Source organism: Homarus americanus, unplaced genomic scaffold (genome assembly GCF_018991925.1).
Source record: "Homarus americanus isolate GMGI-L3 unplaced genomic scaffold, GMGI_Hamer_2.0 scaffold34488, whole genome shotgun sequence".
In the NCBI taxonomy this organism is placed as follows: Eukaryota; Metazoa; Arthropoda; class Malacostraca; order Decapoda; family Nephropidae; genus Homarus; species Homarus americanus.
In genome coordinates, this window is record NW_024748454.1 from 131051 (window position 1) to 152446 (window position 21396).

The window sequence follows — 21396 nt, forward strand, 5'->3', positions numbered from 1 at the left end:
GGTGTGTGGGGATGTGGGGTGTGGGGTGTGGGGGTGTGTGGGGGTGTGGGAGGTGTGGGGTGTGGGGTGCAGGGGTGTGGGGTGTGTGGGGGTGTAGGGTGTGTGGGGTGTAGGGGTGTAGGGTGTAGGGTGTGGGGTGTAGGGTGTGGGGGTGTAGGGTGTGTGGGGGTATAGGGGTGGGGGTGTGGGGTGTGTGGGGGGTGTAGGGTGTGGGGTGTGGGGGTGAGTTGTAGGGTGTGGGGGTGTGGGGTGTGGGGGTGTGGGGGTGTGGGGGTGTAGGGGTGGGGGTGTAGGGTGTGTGGGGGGTGTGGGGTGTGGGAGTGTGGGGGTGTGGGGGTGTAGGGGTGTAGGGTGTGGGGGTGTAGAGGTGTGGGGGGTAGGGTGTGGGGTGTAGGGTGTGGGGGTGAGGGGTGTAGAGGAATGGTGTAGGGTGTGAGGGGTGTAGGGTGTAGGAGTGTAGGGTGTGGGGGGTGTAGGGTGTAGGGTGTAGGGTGTGGGGGTGTAGGGTGTGGGAGTGTAGGGTGTGGGGGTGTAGGGGTGTAGGGTGTGGGGTGTGGGGTGAGGGTGTGTAGGGTGTGGGGGTGTAGGGTGTAGGGGTGTAGGGTGTGTGGGGTGTAGGGGTGTGGGGTGTGGGGGTGTAGGTGTGGGGAGTGGGTGTGAGGGGTGTAAGGTGTGGGGGTGTAGGGTGTGGGGGTGTAGGGTGTGGGGGGTGTAGGGTGTGTAGGGGGTGTGGGGTGTGGGGGTAGGGTGTGGGGGTGTGGGGTGTGGGGTGTGTAGGGGTGTGGGGTGTAGGGTGTGGGGTGTGGGAGTGTGGGGTGTGGGGTGTGTAGGGGTGTAGGGTGTAGGGTGTGGGGGTGTGGGGTGTGGGGGGTAGGGTGTGGGGGTGTAGGTGTGGGGTGTAGGGGTGTGGGTGTGGGGTGTAGGGTGTGGGGGTGTAGGGTGTAGGGTGTGGGGTGGGTGTGGGGTGTAGGGTGTAGGGAGTGGGGGTGTGGGTGTGGGTGTGTAGGGTGGGGTGAGGGGTAGGGTGTGGGGGTGTAGGGTGTGGGGTGTAGGGGGTGTAGGGTGTAGGGTGTGGGGGTGTAGGGTGTGGGGGGTGTAGGGTGTGGGGGTGTGGGGGGTGTAGAGTGTAGGGTGTGGTGTGAGGGGTGTAGGGTGTGTGGGGTGTTGAGGGTGTAGGGGTGTAGGGTGTGGGGGGTGTAGGGTGTGTGGGGGTGTAGGGTGTGTAGGGTGTGGGGGTGTAGGGTGTGTGGTGTGGGTGGTGGGGGTGTTGGGTGTGGGGGTGTAGGGTGTGGGTGTGCAGGGTGTGGGGGTGTAGGGTGTGTAGGGTGTGGGGTGTAGGGTGTGTTAGGGTGTGGGGGTGTAGGGGTGTAGGGTGTGGGTGTGTGGGTGTGGGGGTGTTGGGTGTGGGGTGTGGATGGGGGTGTGTGGGGGGTGTAGGGTGTGGGGGTGTAGGGTGTAGGGGAGTGTTGTTGGGGGTGTGGGGGTGTAGGGTGTGGGGGTGTGGGGGTGTAGGGTGTAGGGGTGTAGGGTGTGGGGGTGTAGGGTGTGGGGAGTGTGTAGGGTGTAGGGGTGTAGGGTGTAGGGGGGTGTAGGGTGTGGGGGTGTAGGGTGTGTGGAGGTGGCAGAGTGTAGGGTGTGGGGGTGTAGGGTGTTAGGTGTGGGGGTGTAGAGGTGTGTAGGGGTGTAGGGTGTGTGGGGAGTAGGGTGTGGGGGTGTAGGGTGTAGGGGTGTAGGGTGTGGGGGTGTAGGGTGAGGGGGTGTAGGGTGTGGGGGTGTAGGGTGTGGGGGGCAAGGTGTGGGGGTGGAGGGTGTAGGGGGTGTGGGGGTGTAGGAGGGTGTAGGGTGTGGGGGTGTGGAAGTGTAGGGTGTGTGGGGTGTAGGGGTGTAGGGTGTGAGGGTGTGGGGGTGTAGGGTGTGGGGGGTAGGGTGTGGGGGTGTAGGGTGTGGGGTGTAGGGGTGTAGGGTGTGGGAGGTGTAGGGTGTGGGGGTGTAGGGTGTAGGGTGTAGGGGTGTTAGGGTGGAAGTGTGGGGTGTGGGGTGGAAGGGGTGTAGGGTGTAGGGTGTGGGGGTGTGTAGGGTGTTGGGGGTAGGGTGTGGGGGTGTAGGGTGTAGGGTGTAGGGGTGTAGGGTGTAGGGTGTGTGGGGTGTAGGGTGTGGGGGTGTAGGGTGTAGGGGGTGTGTGGGGTGTAGGTGTAGGGGTGTAGGGTGTGAGGGGTGCTTAGGGTGTGGGGGTGTAGGGTGTAGGGGTGTAGGGTGTGTGGGGGTGTAGGGTGTGGGGGTGTAGGGTGTAGGGTGTGGGGTGTAGGGTGTGTAGGGTGTGGGGGTGTGTGGGGTGTTGGGTGTGGGGGTGTAGGGTGTGGGGGTGTAGGGTGTGTGGGTGTAGGGTGTGTAGGGTGTAGGGGTGTAGGGGTGTGTAGGGTGTGGGGTGTAGGGTGTGTAGGGTGTGGGTGTGTAGGGTGTGGGGGTGTTGGGTGTGGGGGTGTAGGGTGTGGGGTGTAGGGTGTGGGGTGTGGGGGTGCTAGGGTGTGGGGGTGTAGGGTGTGGGGTGTTGGGGGTGTGGGGGTGTTAGGGGTGTAAGGGGTGTTGGGGGTGTAGGTGTGGGGGGTGTAGGGTGTGGGGTGTAGGGTGTGGGGGGTGTGGGGTGTGGGGTGTAGGGTGTGGGGGTGCAGGGTGTGGGGGTGTGGGGGTGTAGGGTGGCAGGTGTAGGGTGTGAGGGTGTAGGGTGTAGAGGGTGTAGGGTGTGTGGGGGTGTGTGTGTGCTCCTTGTCTCTCTTGGAGTTAGGTTGGGATTAGGATTGGAGTTAGGTTAGGTTGGGTTAGGTTAGGATTGGAGTTAGGTTAGAGTGTTTAATTTAGTCAACCCACATAGTCCTGAGACAGACAGACAGACAGACAGACAGAAATACCACCCAATCATCATATCTCTTAAAAAATCCACAAAAAATCCGGATTTACCAATGACGTCATGTGAGGAATGCGGAACCTGATGACACGTGAACGCCAAGACGTGTGTTTGTGGGGCACTGATGACGTCACGAGAGGTACACAAACTCGTAATATATCCACCACTAAAAATTCCGGATTTACTTATGACGTCATGTGTGTTTTTCTGACCCAGATGATGACGTCACATGAGAGAGAGAGAGAGAAGAGAGAGAGCCAGAGAGAGAAGAGAGAGAGAGAGCCAGAGAGAGAGAGAGAGAGAGAGAGCCAAGAGAGAGCCAGAGAGAACCAGAGAGACAGAGAGAGAGAGACATTACCTCACTATTTATGTTATCAGTTAAAATAATCTTGGCATTATATAGTTCAAGCTAATCTAAATGAGTATAGGGGGCAGGGCTACTTCCTCTCACCCCCGCGGCTAACCTTCTCTCTGCAACATGCGAAACCCTCCCTCTCTGGCCTCCGCCTGCCTGTCTCACTCTGCCTCACCCTGCTGCCTCCCTGCGCCTCTCTGCCTGCCTGCCTGCCTCCCTGCGTCTCCTGGCCTCCGGTCTATGCGGCCTTCCTTATGGGCCCTGCCGCCTCGTAACGCCTGCCTCCGAACGCCGCCTGCCTCCTGCCTCCTGCCTGCCTGCCTCCCACAGCCACCTCCACTATTATGTAATAGCATGTATGCGGCACGTAAATCGAAACATACTATAAAATAATGCACCCTGCCTCCAACACCTGCCTGCAGCACTCTGCTATGCCAGCCACTCTATGCACGGTGTTTTATTGTGCAGTACATCAACAGCCAGTTCTGGAGATATAGTGGTAAAAGGTGAGTGTCTCCTCTCTCAGGTGTTTGGTGACTAGTAGGTATGTGCTTGGTGACTGTAGGTATGTGTTTGGTGACTGTGTAGGTAGGGTGCTGGTGACTGTAGGTATGTGTTTGGTGACTGTAGGTATGTGTTTGGTGACTGTAGGTATGTGTTTGGTGACTGTGTAGGTATGTGCTTGGTGACAGGTATGTGTTTGGTGACTGTAGGTATGTGCTTGGTGACTGTATGTATGTTTGTGACTGTAGTGTGGTGACTATGTAGGTATGTGCTTGGTGACTGTAGGTATGTGTTTGGTGACTGTAGGTATGTGCTTGGTGACTGTAGGTATGTGCTTGGTGACTGTGTAGGTATGTGCTTGGTGACTATGTAGGTATGTGCTTGGTGACTGTAGGTATGTGCTGGTGACTGTAGGTATGTGTTTGGTGACTGTAGGTATGTGCTTGGTGACTATGTAGGTATGTGTTTGGTGACTGTAGGTATGTGTGGTGACTGTGTAGGTATGTGTTTGGTGACTGTGGGTATGTGCTTGGTGACTATGGTATGTGCTTGGTGACTGTAGGTATGTGCTGGTGACTATGTGGGTATGTGCTTGGTGACTGTAGGTATGTGCTTGGTGACTATGTAGGTATGTGCTTGGTGACTGTAGGTATGTGCTGTGACTGTGTAGGTATATGTTTGGTGACTGTAGGTATGTGCTTGGTGACTATGTAGGTATGTGCTTGGTGACTGTAGGTATGTGCTTGGTGACTGTAGGTATGTGTTTGGTGACTGTAGGTATGTGCTGGTGACTGTAGGTATGTGTTTGGTGACTGTAGGTGTGCTTGGTGACTGTAGGTATGTGTGGTGACTGTAGGTATGTGCTTGGTGACTATGTAGTTATGTGCTTGGTGACTGTAGGTATGTGTTTGGTGACTGTAGGAGTATGTGCTTGGTGACTGTAGGTATGTGCTGGTGACTGTGTAGGGTATGTGCTGGTGACTATGTAGGTATGTGCTGGTGACTGTGTAGGTATGTGCTTGGTGACTGTAGGTATGTGTTTGGTGACTGTGTAGGCATGTGCTTGGTGACTGTGTAGGTATGTGCTTGGTGACTGTAGGTATGTGTTTGGTGACTGTAGGTATGTGCTTGGTGACTGTGTAGGCGGATGTGCTTGGTGACTGTGTAGGCATGCAAAGCTGGTGACTATGAGGTATGTGCTTGGTGACTGTAGGTATGTGCTGTGACTGTGTAGGTGCTGTGTTTGGTGACTGTAGGCAAGCTGGTGACTATGTAGGTATGTGTTTGGCAGACTGTAGGAAGTGTGCTTGGTGACTGTGTGTGCAGCCAAGGACTGTAGGTATGTGCTTGGTGACTATGTAGGTATGTGCTTGGTGACTGTAGGTATGTGCTGGTGACCTGGTAGGCATGTGCTTGGTGACTGTGTAGGCATGTGCTTGGTGACTATGTAGGTATGTGCTTGGTGACTGTAGGCATGTGCTTGGTGTGACTGTGCAGGCATATGTTTGGTGACCCAGGTATGTGCTTGGTGACTATGTAGGCATGTGTGCTTGGTGACCCCAGGTATGTGCTGGTGACTGTGTATGTGCCTAGTGACTGTAGGCGTGCTGGTGACTGTAGGTATGTGCTTGGTGACTGTAGGTATGTGCTTGGTGACTGTAGGTATGTGCTTGGTGACTGTAGGTATGTGCTGGCATTGCGTAGTTGGCGTGGCCAGGACTGTAGGCATGTGTTTGGTGACTGTAGGTATGTGCTTGGTGACTGAAAGGCAAAGCTTGGTGAGACTGTGCAGGTATGTGCTTGGTGACTGTAGGTATGTGCTTGGTGACTGTGTAGGTATGTGCTTGGTGACTGTAGGTATGTGCTTGATGACTGTGTAGGCATGTGTTTGGTGACTGTGTAGGTATGTGTTTGGTGACTGTAGGTATGTGCTTGGTGACTGTAGGTATGTGCTTGGTGACTGTGTAGGTATGTGCTTGGTGACTGTGTAGGCATGTGCTTGGTGACTGTGTAGGTATGTGCTTGGTGACTGTGTAGGCATGTGCTTGGTGACTGTGTAGGTAGGTGATTTGATTTTTTGATTTTGATTTTGCCGCTTGCAGCGGCTACTTTATTGTGCACCCCACACTCATCCTGTGAGCGGTAGCGCAAAAGGATTACAGAGTAGGGTTTACAAAGGGTCATAATAATTAACCCCCGTTGTCAGGATATTATGGCACTGAAAGTTACACAGTATTTCATTTACATTATTTGTTTAGTTCTACACATAAAGGGTAACTTATTCACAACTGCGTGAGTACAGGCGTGTGAGGCAGTATGTCTGGCCTCACACTTTGTTATTCACATTTACGTGGGAGGTATTCAAGCACATTGTGTATTTGGTTCTGTACATGAGAACTGATATAGTTACTAAGTGCAAAAAAGTGGATACAATCTTAATATGTCGGCTATCTTGCCATTAGAGATGAAGTGTTGTGCCATTTCACACACAGTGTGCTTGGACCTGTCCCTAAAAGGTTCTATCTTCACACAGTCAAGGACGTAGTGTTCAAGTGTGTGGCCATATGTATGGCCACACACTTTACATTTAGTTTTGTTTACATCTGCTTGAGGAACATACTGCCAGAGGTACTTATATCCTAACCTTAATCTAGCGGTTACAACATCTTGTAATCTAGTGATCTTGTTACTTGCTCCATATACATGTTTCACTTGATACATCTCATCATGGTAACCTATGGATCGACTAGTGCCTGTTTGCACTTGTCTACTTGCGTCAAACTCATCAATAAGTTCTCTCCTAATTACAGTTTTAAGGGTTCTTTTTGACAGACCCAAATTGTATTCCACGGTGTCTTTGTTAGACGCGAGTTTGGCGAGGGCATCAACTCTGTCATGTTTTATGAGGCCTATGTGAGAGGGGATCCACAACAGTTTGACCCTGACACCCCGGTCAACAAGTAACGCATATTTGTGTCTGGCTTCAGAGACAAGATCGTGACAACCTGAGTCGAGGGTACCAAGGGCAAGTAGTGAGGATAGAGAGTCAGTGATGATGAGACTGTCAGTAACAGTGGTTTCAATGAATTTAATAGCTGTGAGTATGGCAACTAATTCAGTTTGTAGAGTGGATGCCCAGTTGTTAATTCTAACTCCTTTCTCAATTATATTACCGTCAGGTTGAGTCACAACAATAGCACTTCCAGCCCTCCCACAGGCGGTGTTTAGAGATCCATCAGTGTAGATGGTCTGTGTGATATTATCATCAGTCTGTAGAGTGTGTATGTGTTCAAGGGCTCTCAATTTGGCAGTGTGTTGGAGATAAATGCTTTGTATAATTAATTTTTTAGGCGGATACGTCGGTATTGTGATATCGAAGGGAACTGTCCGCCAGGGTGGCAGGAAGCGCTGTTGTGTCTCAACTTTGTACAGGTGGTCTAGTCCAAATATCTTCATATGTGTAGCTGTAGTTTGGATCCATTTAGACTCAGTAGTCCCATGGTTCATACATTCTAGCAATTTTAAGGAAACAATGTTATCAGGATCACCACGCAGAAGCCTCAGGGCTATCATGAGGTTGACTTCAATTATTCTATCTTTAACACTGGGTATACCTAGTTCTTTCCTCATATTAAGTACTTTAGTGCTCATGGGACATCCTAGGATAATTCTGAGGGCTTTATTTTGCATTTTCTCGAGCTTGTCAACGCCTTTCCCGTCACGAATGACCAGGGCTTGTGCGTGGTAATCTATCAGAGATCTTATATAGCCTAGGTACATTGTTTTAACAATTCTAATATTAGCACCATAGTGCGGGCTGTACCCCGCTACACTTCTAAGAGGTCTCAGTCTGTCAGTACATTGGCGGGTTAGCTGTTGTATGGCAGGTAGGGTACAAGGGACGGAAACACCAAGATATTTAAAAGAAGAAACATAGTCAATAGTGTTGTTACCTATCTTGAACTTGGCGGGGCCGCGTTTGCGGTTACCAGCTTGTTTGTTGAACACCTTAGTTTTGTCAGTGGAGATAATAAGACCGAGGTGTTCACAGGCTGCGTATACATGGTTCAGGGTGGTTTGCATTTCACGATGAGTTTTAGTATGTATAAGAATATCATCAGCATAGCTGATTGAGATATTGCTGGGGTTGTCTGGTATTAAATTTAATAATGCATTCATAAGAACATTGAACAAAGTGGGGCTAAGTACTCCACCTTGAGGGGTACCAAGTTGCATATCTTTAACTTCACTTTTGTAACCCTGAAACAGTGCAGCAGCCCTTCTGTTGGTTAGGTAACCACTTATCCAGTGTAACAGCCTACCTCCTATATCCATTTTGGCTAGTTCGTACAATATCAGTTGCCTATTGGCAATATCAAATGCAGCTTTTAGGTCAAGAAATGTGGTGTATCTGTGCCTTTCATCACCATGCACAGTTAGGAATGTGGTGATGCAATTATGTACACCTTTACCATGGGTGAAGCCATTTATGTTAGAAGACATGTGTTCTCTATAAGAGTCTGCCAAGAACCATCCTCTCAAAGGTTTTACACAGGCAGCTGGTTAGTGATATGGGACGAAAGGCATCAGGCTGTCCTGGTTTCGGTATTGGTACAACAATACTGCTGGTCCTTGGTGACTGTAGGTATGTGCTTGGTGACTGTGTAGGTATGTGCTTGGTGACTGTAGGTATGTGCTTGGTGACTGTGTAGGTATGTGCTTGGTGACTGTAGGTATGTGCTTGGTGACTGTGTAGGCATGTGTTTGGTGACTGTGTAGGTATGTGCTTGGTGACTGTAGGTATGTGCTGTGCTGTGGACTGTAGGTGCTTGGTGACTGGTATGTGTGGTGACTGTGTAGGCATGTGTTTGGTGACTGTGTGGGTATGTGTTTGGTGACTGTGTGGGTATGTGCTTGGTGACTGTGTAGGTATGTGCTTGGTGACTGTGGGTATGGTGCTGAGTGACTGTAGGTATGTGTGGTGACTGTGTAGGTATGTGCTTGGTGACTGTAGGTGTGTGGTGACTGTGTGGTACTGTTGGTGACTGTGGTATGTGTGGTGACTGTAGGATGTGTGTAGTGACTGTAGGTATGTGTGGTGACTGTGTAGGTATGTGTGGTGACTGTGGTATGTGTGGTGACTGTGTATATGTTATGGGTATGTGTGGTGAGTGATGTGCTTGGTGACTGTGGTATGTGACTGTGAGTATGTGTGGTGACTGTGTAGGCATGTTTGGTGACTGTGTGGTATGTGTTTGGTGACGTGTGTGTGCTTGGTGACTGTGTGGGTATGTGTTTGGTGTATGTGTGGTGACTGTATGTGGGTATGTGTGGTGACTGTGGGTATGTACTTGATGTGCTTGGTGACTGTAGGTATGTGCTTGGTGACTAGGTATGTGTAGTGACTGTAGGTATGTGTTTGGTGACTGTGTAGGTATGTGTTTGGTGACTGTAGGTATGTGTTTGGTGACTGTGGGTATGTGTTTGGTGACTGTGTAGGTATGTCTTGGTGACTGTAGGTATGTGCTTGGTATGTAGGTATGTGACTCTTGGTGACTGTGGGTATGTGCTTGGTGACTTGTGTGACTGTGGGTATGTGTTTGGTGAGTGTATGTGTTTGGTGACTGTGTGAGGTATGTGCTTGGTGACTGTGTAGGTATATATGGTGACTGTGGTATGTGCTTGGTGACTGTAGGTGCATGTGCTTGGTGACTGTGGGTATGTGCTTGGTGACTGTGTAGGTATATGCTTGGTGACTGTAGGTATGTGCTTGGTGACTGTAGGTATGTGTGGTGACTGTAGGTATGTGCTTGGTGACTGTGTAGGTATGTGCTTGGTGACTGTAGGTATGTGTGGTGACTGTAGGTATGCTTTGTGACTGTAGGTATGTGCTTGGTGACTGTGTAGGTATGTGCTTGGTGACTGTAGGTATGTACTTGGTGACTGTGGGTATGTGATGACTGTGTGGGTGTGTGTGGTGACTGGGTGTTGTTGGTGACTGTGTGTAGCTTGTGACTGTGTATGTGCTTGGTGACTGTAGGTAGTGCTATGTGTGGGTGACTGTGGGCTGTACTTGGTGACTGTAGGTATGTGTGTGACTGTGTGTATGTGTGGTGGTAGTGACTGTGTAGGTGACTGTAGGTATGTGCTTGGTGACTGTAGGTATGTCCTGGTGACTGTAGGTATGTACTTGGTGACTGTAGGTATGACTGTAGGTATGTGTTTGGTGACTGTGTAGGTATGTCCTTGGTGACTGTGTATGTTTGGTGACTGTGTATGTGGGTGACTGTTGTGTTTGACTGTAGGTAGGTGACTGTAGGTATGTGCTTGGTGTGTAGGTATGTCCTTGGTGACTGTAGGTATGTGCTGTAGGTATGTGCTTGGTGACTGTAGGTATGTCCTTGGTGACTGTAGGTATGTACTTGGTGACTGTAGGTATGTGCTTGGTGACTGTAGGTATGTGTTTGGTGACTGTGTAGGTATGTCCTTGGTGACTGTAGGTATGAACTTGGTGACTGTAGGTATGTGCTTGGTGACTGTAGGTATGTACTTGGTGACTGTAGGTATGTGTTTGGTGACTGTGTAGGTATGTCCTTGGTGACTGTAGGTATGTACTTGGTGACTGTAGGTAAATAATAATAATAATAATAATAATAATAATAATAATAATAATTAGCGGTTTATTGAAAAAGTTCTGCAGCCCGAAGGCTGAAAATATACATTGGACATAAATGACTTATTACATAAATTGGTGGTTTAACAAAAGCCTTCATTAGAGAAAGGTGAAGGAACATACAGTGAACATACAGATTAATGTAGGTGTTGAACAGCAAACACGTAGTGTAGTAACTCCCTCCCAGATGGTGTTAGGAGGGACCTCACGTGGTGGAGTAGTTCCCTCAGATGGTGTTAGGAGGGACCTCACATGGTGTAGTAGTTCCCTCACAGATGGTGTTATGAGGGACCACGTGGTGTAGTAATTCCCTCACAGATGGTGTTATGCGGGGCCTCACGTGGTGTAGTAATTCCCTCACAGATGGTGTTATGAGGGGCCTCACGTGGTGTAGTAATTCCCTCACAGATGGTGTAATGAGGGGCCTCACGTGGTGTAGTAATTCCCTCACAGATGGTGTTATGCGGGGCCTCACGTGGTGTAGTAATTCCCTCACAGATGGTGTTATGCAGGGCCTCACGTGGTGTAGTAATTCCCTCACAGATGGTGTTATGAGGGGCCTCACGTGGTGTAGTAATTCCCTCACAGATGGTGTTATGAGGGACCACGTGGTGTAGTAATTCCCTCACAGATGGTGTTATATGAGTGAGGTGTGGTTCCAGACCTTCCTATCGTAGACGGATTAACACATCGCCGGTTGTTGGGTCTCACAGGCCGTTATCACTGGGTACCTGGGACCTCACTGTGTGAAGGTCAACCCGGGTACGACTGTTACTGTTGAGTACTGGTATGTGTTTGGTGACTGTAGGTATGTGTTTGGTGACTGTAGGTATGTGCTTGGTGACTGTAGGTATGTGCTTGGTGACTGTAGGTATGTGCTTGGTGACTGTGTAGGTATGTGCTTGGTGACTGTGTAGGCATGTGTTTGGTAACTGTGTAGGTATGTGCTTGGTGACTGTAGGTATGTGCTTGGTGACTGTGTAGGTATGTGCTTGGTGACTGTGTAGGCATGTGTTTGGTAACTGTGTAGGTATGTGCTTGGTGACTGTAGGTATGTGCTGTGTGATGTGTACTGGTATGTGCTTGGTGACTGTACTGTGTAGGCATGTGCTTGGTGACTGTGTAGGTATGTGCTTGGTGACTGTAGGTATGTGTTTGGTGACTGTAGGTATGTGCTTGGTGAGAAAATTTATCATACTCAAGGGGTTAAGTCATCATACTCAAGGGGTTAAGTCATCATACTCAAGGGATTAAATCATCATACTCAAGGGGTCAAATCATCATACTCAAGGGGTTAAGTCATCATACTCAAGGGGTCAAATCATCATACTCAAGGGGTCAAATCATCATACTCAAGGGGTTAAGTCATCATACTCAAGGGGTTAAATCATCATACTCAAGGGGTTAAATCATCATACTCAAGGGTTAAATCATCATACTCAGGGTTAAATCATCATACTCAAGGGGTTAAATCATCATACTCAAGGGTTAAATCATCATACTCAAGGGGTTAAATCATCATACTCAAGGGGTTAAATCATCATACTCAAGGGGTTAAATCATCATACTCAAGGGTTAAATCATCATACTCAAGGGGTTAAATCATCATACTCAAGGGGTTAAATCATCATACTCAAGCTGTTAAATCATCATACTCAAGGGGTTAAATCATCATACTCAAGGGGTTAAATCATCATACTCAAGGGGTCAAATCATCATACTCAAGGGGTCAAATCATCATACTCAAGGGGTTAAATCATCATACTCAAGGGGTTAAATCATCATACTCAAGGGGTTAAATCATCATACTCAAGGGGTCAAATCATCATACTCAAGGGGTCAAATCATCATACTCAAGGGGTTAAATCATCATACTCAATATTTATCCAATTAACGATAATAGTAAATTAATCAACTTTACCTGACAATAAGGTGATGGTGATTTGTACCACAGGATGAAGGACGCGCAGTATACTACATCATCCTTCGAAAAAAAAATAAATGTTATGACGTCATTTATTACACCATCCTGCGAAAAAAAATTAAATGTTATGACGTCATTTATTACATCATCCTGCGAAAAAAAATTAAATGTTATGACGTCATTTATTACACCATCCTGCGAAAAAAAAATTAAATGTTATGACGTCATTTTTTACACCATCCTGCGAAAAAAAAATTAAATGTTATGACGTCATTTATTACATCATCCTGCGAAAAAAAATTAAATGTTATGACGTCATTTATTACATCATCCTGCGAAAAAAATATTAGGACTTCAATTAGATATTTTATTACACCTGTCATCATCATCATCATAATCATCATCGTCATCATTATCAGAATTACAGAAATATTATTATTATTTATGTATTAAGTAATGACTGTATGTTGTTATGTTACAGACAGCAAGATGGCGCAGAAATACCTGGTGACGTTAATGTTGGTGACGCTACTGGCCTTCCCCTGCTGTGTGGCTGATGATGGTAAGGGTGTGGGTGGGTGTGGGTGTGTGTGTGTGTGTGTGTGTGTGTGTGTGTGTGTGTGTGTCATCACAAAAACATGCAGTGAGGCCCTCGGCCAGACCAAAATAAAACACCAGGGGAGGTTTGATGAAAACAACCCGGAAATTAACGGACTCGTCAATAGTAAACGAGCTGCTCTCACTGACTGGCAGAACAACCCTCAGTCTCAGACCAAAGCTGATACCTTCCACCAGAAGAAAGCAGCGGCCCAGCGCCAACTCCGTAAACTAATGAACGACTGGTAGATAAATAACGGGTGTGAAATGCAAAACTTTGCAGATCAACACAAGATGTGTGAATTTTTTAATTCCACTAAAGCAATATATGGTCCAACTACTCATGTCGTGGCCGCCTCCACTCATCCGACGGTAACTCCCTAATTAAAGACGATGAAGGCCTCCTTCAGGGCTGGAAAGAGCACTACCATTCACTGCTCAACTGTAACACTGATGTGGATGTCCTGACTACCCAGAGCTGACCCACCTCAGCTATCCTCCATCCCTGGATGAGGTAGTTACTGCCATCAAACAGATGAAGAATAACAAAGCCACAGGACCTGGTGGAATCCCAGCCGAGGTGTATAAACCTGGAGGACCTCTGCTTACCAGAATATATGAGAAAACGCGGAAATCCCCCAAGCTCTTAAAGACGCCTCGATCGTCACTATTTATAAGAACAAGGGAGACCGGTCAGACTGTGGCAACTACCGTGGGATCTCGCTGCTGTCCATAACTGGCAAGATTATCGCCCAAGTCCTCCAAAACAGACTTCTTCCTGAGGAGGAAAACTTCCTCCCAGAATCTCAATGTGGCTTTAGACCATCACATGGCACCACTGACATGATCTTTGCTGCCCGCCAGATACAGGAAAAGGGCAGAGAATAGCGTTGTGACCTGTACATGGCTTTCATCGACCTAACCAAGGCCTTCGACTCGGTCAACAGGGAAGCCCTCTGGCGGACCCTCAGCCGTTTTGGCTGCCCACCAAAATTCATGGCCATTGTGAGGCAACTCCAAGGTGGCATGAACGGCAGTGTCCTCAGGGCCGGTGCAAGATGATTTGGCGCCCTAGGCAAGCCTTTAGATGTGCGCCCCCTTGAAAGTTTTGATAAGCTAATGTAGGTACAGTAACCCATTACTACATTGTTTTCATCTTGTGGCTTTATTACTTCACCCATGCAAATAACCAATTATTGTTATTACATTAAGTCAATAAATCCTTGACGTAAACTTCAGAGGTCAGGTAACCCTGCCTCATCCCGACAAAGACAGGGAAGGGGCGACTCAGCCGCCCTGGTAGTAAGGGAGGGGAGGGGATGGTGGGGTTGGGAGAAGGGTTCCTCAGATGTCAGCCTTCAGGTCACTGCTCGACAGTTCTCCAGGCCGCCAAAGATAAGGACCCGGTTAGTCCCTCCGGGGGGTTAACGAATAATATTAAAAAAGAAAACACAGTCGGCTACCGTCTACCTACCCTCGCCTCCCTCCGACCCCCCACCCTTCTAACATCCTGCTCCGACCCTCCACGGCTCCACCACAGTGTCCACCACAGTTTTCCCTTCATTTTCAATTTTATCCAAGTTTGCCCTGAATTTGTGGCGCCCCCAGATGTTGGCGCCCTAGGCGATCGCCTAGTTCGCCTAGTGGGTAGCGCCGGCCCTGAGTGTCCTGCACAATGGCACCCAGTCAGAGGTCTTCCCATTCAAACGGGGGCAAAACAAGGATGTGTACTGGCACCAACTCTCTTTTCCATTTTCTTGGCTGCCTTCCTTAATTTTGCCAATGCCAATTTAGCTGGCGGGGTGAACATCCAGTACTGGATGAAGGGTTTTTCAACATAAGATGACTCCAGGCAGTAACAAAGGTGTCCAAGCTTCCATTACTGAACTTCGGTATGCAGATGACCTCAACCTCGTCACTCACACTGAACACGACCTACAAGAGATCCTGTACTCCTATGCAGATGCGTATGCACACTTCGGCCTTGGGGTGAATGCACATGAGACTCAGATTCTCTTCCAGCCTGCCCCTGGTTCAGCCACACCTCCACCACCCATCCAGCTTAACAGTACTACCCTCTCTAATGTTACCCACTTTCAGTACCTTGGCTCCCACCTGTCCACGACCGCCGACTTCAATGAAGAGATTCAACATCGGATCAGATGTGCATCTCAAGCCTTTGGCAGACTCCGTACCCGTGTCTTCAGCTGTAGGGAGCTCAAATTATCTACAAAGTTGCACATATATCGAGCAGTGGTCCTCCCCACCCTGCTATATGGCAGTGAGACATGGGTCACATACAGGAGGCACCTCAAGGTACTTGAAAACTTTCACCAACGTAGTCTACGTTCCATCCTCCGAGTTAGCTGGGAAGACAAGAGAACACTTACCAATATTGTTGCTGACACCAACTGTAGGAGCATCGAGGCTCCCATTATCCATGAACAACTACGCTGGACTGGCCATGTTACCCACATGGACGACAGTAGACTGCCAAAGCAGCTACTTTACAGTCACCTAATGAATAGTAAACGTAACGCTGGCGGGCAACTGAAAAGGTATAAGGATAGTCTTAAGACAAACCTGAAAAGGTGCCAAATGGACCCCCTCACCTGGGAGACGATTACTGCACACCGTAACTCTTGGAGGAGCACCACACGAGAAGGTGTCAATACTTTCGTGTTAACCCGACTGTATACCGAGGCAGACAAGCGCCAGGCCGGAAAATCGCTACCGCCGCCCCTCCCGCACTACATGTAGCCCTCCACATGTCACAGAGGTGACATCCTTCCTAACTCATATCAGTGTATCATAGCTGGATGATCGTCATACTCGATTCCTAGTGACGGCAAAGTAGTAGTAGTAGTAGTAGTAGTGTGTGTGTGTGTGTGTGAATTTCCTCCCTATTTTACGATTTCCCTACCTATTATATCACTCTTCTCCGTACCTCAGTCCACCACGTCTCGTTTTCATTGCAGACGACATACTGACGGGGATAAAGAGCCAGTTGAGTACCATCGCCACCACCTTGAAGGACCTCATGAATATTGTCATACCATCCACCACCACTCAACCCCCAACTGAACCACCAACTGAACCCCCAACTGAACCCCCAACTGAACCACCAACTGAACCACCAACTGAACCCCCAACTGAACCACCAACTGAACCACCAACTGAACCCCCAACTGAACCCCCAACTGAACCCCCAACTGAACCACCAACTGAACCACCAACTGAACCACCAACTGAACCACCAACTGAACCACCAACTGAACCCACAACCGAATCACCAACTGAACCCCAACTGAATCACCAACTGAACCCACAACTGAACCACCAACTGAACCACCAACTGAACCAACTGAACCCCAACTGAACCCCCAACTGAACCCCCAACTGAACCAATTAACTGAACCCCCAACTGAACCCCAACTGAACCCCCCAACTGAACCCCAACAACCACCAACTGAACCCCCAACTGAACCCCCCAACTGAACCCCCAACTGAACCCCCAACTGAACCACCAACTGAACCCCCAACTGAACCCCCAACTGAACCCCCAACTGAACCCCCAACTGAACCCCAACTGAACTGAACTCCCCAACTGAACCCCCAACTGAACCCCCAACTGAACCCCCAACTGAACCCCCAACTGAACCCCCAACTGAACCCCCAACTGAACGAACCACCAACTGAACCACCAACTGAACCCCCAACTGAACCCCCCAACTGAACCCCAACTGAACCCCCAACTGAACCACCAACTGAACCCCCAACTGAACCCCAACTGAACCCCAACTGAACCACCAACTGAACCACCAACTGAACCCCCAACTGAACCCCCAACTGAACCCTGAACAACTGAACCCCCAACTGAACCCCCAACTGAACCCCCAACTGAACCACCAACTGAACCCAACCGAACCCCCAACTGAACCCCCAACTGAACCACCAACTGAACCACCAACTGAACCCGCAACTGAACCACCAACTGAAAATAACTCAAACGATGACTCACTCCAAAAAAGACGTTTCGCCAGAGCCATTCACCTCACAGACCACAACCCCAACTTAGATGACAACACTGAACTCTGTGAACCACTCTCTGACGATGACGAAGATCCTTGCACCCGCCTACAGGAAGTCCTAAAGAACATTCAACAAGTAACTGAAGAAGTAAATGAAGGAAAGACTACCAAGGAACAACTCGACAATCTGAAGGAGTATTCTAAGGAACTCCAGGAGATTGTTGAGATAGCGAAGGAGAATTTAACCTTCGTGGAGGGATTAAATAAGGCAGTTTTTACCGATAAGGTTGATACGCTTGATGAGGTATGTCTGTCTATGTCTGTATGTCTACCTGTATGTCTGTCTGTATGTCTGTATAATGTAAATATTATGCACAGTGACTATAACAACTTTCCAAACCTAACCTAACCAAATCTAACTTAACCTATTTATTGTTCTCATTTCTACTCATTCTTACTCATTCTTATTCACCTCAACATATAAGAATATATTACCATTTATTCTCCTTTACAAATAGAATGTAAAGAAAGCTGAGGAAGCGGTGCAGAAAAAAATTGATGATCAAGGCAGTGGAAGCGACAACACCTTAGCTATTGTCTTCGGTGTGATCGGTGGGCTATTAGGCTTGGCTATTATATCCTACGGCTGCTATTTGCTGTATAAGGAGAAAAAAACGAAAAAAGCGCGGGTAAGTGAATTGTGGGTGGGTGGGTAGGTAGGTGGGTAGGTGTGGGTGGGTGGGTAGGTGGGTGTGGGTGGGTAGGTGTGGGTGGGTGGGTGGGTGGGTAGGTGTGTGGATATGTGTGGTTGGGTTATAGTAGTAATAGTAACGTTACACATCTGGTTAAGTGAGTATTTCGTTTCAGGGTGGAGGTGACAACAGCCAGGAGAACGGTGAAGTTAACGACGCATTCAACGAGGAGTAAATAAATTAAAAAAACACCAACGCAACTTTCTCGGTGTGTGTTTTTTGGTGTTTTCTTGGTGTTTGTTTAATAATTTTCTTTATTAATCAATGCATTTTCTTTGTTTTTTGTTTTAGTGGAAAAAAATTGAATTTCTTTATGTACGAACGCCAAGAGAGCCATCAAAACAATGGCTCTTGTTGTCAAATAAAACACTATATTATGCATTATGTATAAGATAAAAAAAATCCCTATGTATTCTTTAGTTATCATGTATATAAGCTTGTATGTATCATGAATATTAAAACCAATAGTGTTAAATTAATCTCTGTATCTTTTCATAATAAATTATTCGGATTACTTAAGACATATGTATCCTATGTATTAAATAACAGTTGGTTAGGTTATGGTTAGGTTAGGTTAGGTTAGGTTAGGTTAGGTTAGGTTAGCCTCGTGTAGGTGTCCCTCTGTACCCTGACCAACACTCCTATATAACATGTTAATGCCTCAGCGTCAGGTTTTATTGAGGCACGTTACGTCACCTGTCTACCTGTAATCACTAGCTTAATCAATATCACTCACCTGGGACATTTTTTCCTCAACTCTTATCTATATGTCTGTTGTAACTCATTCACTCTAACCTAACCTAACCTATATTAACCTAACCTAACCTAACCTACACGACTGACCACACAACACACCTGATGATAACGTCACACAGACCACCTACACTGTTAGCTCCCTTAACACCGAGAGCTGGAACTATTGACTCAACGTTATTAAAAGAGTTAACAACTAGACATCCACTCTAACAACCATTAAATATATTGAAACAACTGTAACTGACGGACCCATCATCACTGACTCTTGTTACGACCGTGTCGTATTTTTCTATTTTTTTTATATAACAGCTCCCATGTTCCATATTATTCCTGTAATGATGTGTTGTATTACTATTATATGTTCTAGTCACCTTAACCCTGTGCTGTTAAGGTTTTAACTGTAACTATTTGTTCTCTAACGACCATCTGCATCGTTAAACGACCCACCGGCGGGTCGCGTGGCGGGAGCCGACCTTATAGGACCCACCAACTGACGGAGTTAGTTCAGTCCTCTTGTCACACAGTCCACATCCTTTGAGTGTTACTTGTTACTTATACTTAATTTATTTGTGTTGTTCCTGTGGCCACCAATGTGGTATATCTATGTGAGTACCTATTTATGTCTCTGTTTATGTCCATCAGTATTTGCTTAGTTATTTAAGTAATTCAGTGTTGTCTCACGTTAGTTAATTTCAGTGTTAGTGTTTATACAGTGTTAACGTAATCCAATGGTTTATTTTTATTCTTTTGATGTTTCGATGTTTAGTATCATTTGTGTCTTAAAAGTTTCGATGGTGAATCAATTTGTTGTGACAGCCTACGAGGCTCTTTATTGTGTTAATATTTAATTAATTAAATTCTTAAAGGTTTACTTTATTTATTTTTATTCCCTTCTAAATTACTTCACATTTTTGTTTGGTTACGCCTAGAACCTGGATATTAAAGTAAATTAAGAGACGGCGTAACACTCTCTATCCTCACTACTTGGCCTTAACAACCTCGACGTAATGACAACGACCGTCTTGTGTATGATTAACGACACTGTGTAACATTCAGTGCCGTAATAACCTGACCTCGGAGGTTAGTTATAATGACCCTTTGTGACCTCTACTCTGTAATGACCCTTTGTGACCGCTACTCTGTAATGACCCTTTGTGACCGCTACTCTGTAATGACCCTTTGTGACCTCTACTCTGTAATGACCCTTTGTGACCGCTACTCTGTAATGACCCTTTGTGACCGCTACTCTGTAATGACCCTTTGTGACCGCTACTCTGTAATGACCCTACTCTGTAATGACCCTTTGTGACCGCTACTCTGTAATGACCCTTTGTGACCTCTACTCTGTAATGACCCTTTGTGACCGCTACTCTGTAATGACCCTTTGTGACCGCTACTCTGTAATGACCCTTTGTGACCGCTACTCTGTAATGACCCTTTGTGACCGCTACTCTGTAATCCGTTTGCGCTACCGCTCACAGGATGAGTAGGGGGTGCACAATAAACTAGCCCTCTGTAACTAGCAAAAATTAAATCCGTTTCATCCACTCCCAGCCCACTCACCCTCGGTAGACCCACCTTAGCCCACTCACCCTCGGTAGACCCACCTTAGCCCACTCACCCTCGGTAGACCCACCTTAGCCCACCTACCACCCACCTAACCAACCTCCCCCCCCCACCGGTAGCGTCAATTTGGGTTAATCATCAGGTATAATACGTTAGGGTGGTAATCTTCAGGTGATATCTTTGAAGCTTACAATAAAAACACTTATCCTTTCCATTAAAAACAGGATAAGCTTAAAATTATTTGTTATCTGCCTGGAACCACAACAGCTTGAGTAACCTGACCTTTCTTGGCATAATGTATTGACGTCATATGGTTGTGTGGCATACTGATCTGACCCTAATCTAACCTAACTTAACCCAACCTAACTTATCCAAATCTAACCTAACTTAGGCTAACATGAACTAATCTAACCTTCCTTAACCCAACCTAACTTATCCAAATCTAACCTAACTTAGGCTAACATGAACTAACCCAACCTAACTTAACCCAACCTAACTTATCCAAATCTAACCTAACTTAGGCTAACATGAACTAATCTAACCTACCTTAACCCAACCTAACTTATCCAAATCTAACCTAACTTAGGCTAACATGAACTAATCTAACCTAACTTAAACTAACCTAACTTAAACTAACCTAACCTTCCTTGTCCTGCTAAACCTAACGCTACGACAAATATAGATTCAGTCCACGACAAACTATCACACTTGAATTGGGTAATAACATGGTGTCGGATTTGGACAGTGACTCGACTGGGGGGGAGGGAGGTAGGTTAGAAGGGGTAGGTTAGAAGGAAGGGGGGTAGGTAGGAAGGGGGTAGGTTAGGAAGGGGGGGGTAGGTTAGAAGGGGGGAAGGTTAGGGTAGGAGGAAGGGGGTAGGTTAGATAGAGGGGGGTAGGTTAGGGCTAGGGGGGTAGGTTAGGAAGGGGTAGGTTAGGAAGGGGGTAGGTTAGAAGGGGGTAGGTTAGAAGGGGGGTAGGTTAGGAAGGGGAGGCTAGGGGGGGTAGGCTAGGAAAGGGGGTAGGCTAGGAAGGGGGTAGGCTAGGAAGGAGGTAGGTTAGGAAGGGGGTATACTAAGAGGGCAGTAGTAATGGGGGTAGGATAGAAAGGTGAAGAAATTACCTCAGCTATTTGACCGGAAGACGAACATAAGCTGCTGCGCCATAGATAACACACCTGATACCTTTATCTCACTAATACACAACCCTGATAAGTCTTAATCCAGGTCATAATAATATGTATGTATACTTCTGACGCCTTCAAGATAGTGGTGACACACACACACACAATCCCTGATATAACGTAAAACGGATTTATAGTATTTATTGATTTACG

At 47.5% G+C, this 21396-nt stretch overlaps 1 long non-coding RNA gene across 1 annotated transcript; it reads left to right on the forward strand.

Annotated features, from left to right (window-relative positions):
- The first annotated feature begins 6818 nt into the window (after positions 1-6818).
- Positions 6819-16037, forward strand: LOC121880255. Its single transcript, XR_006091510.1, has 3 exons — positions 6819-6858; positions 12840-12920; positions 15934-16037. It is a non-coding gene; the product is annotated as an uncharacterized LOC121880255 (long non-coding RNA).
- Positions 16038-21396: the final 5359 nt, after the last annotated feature.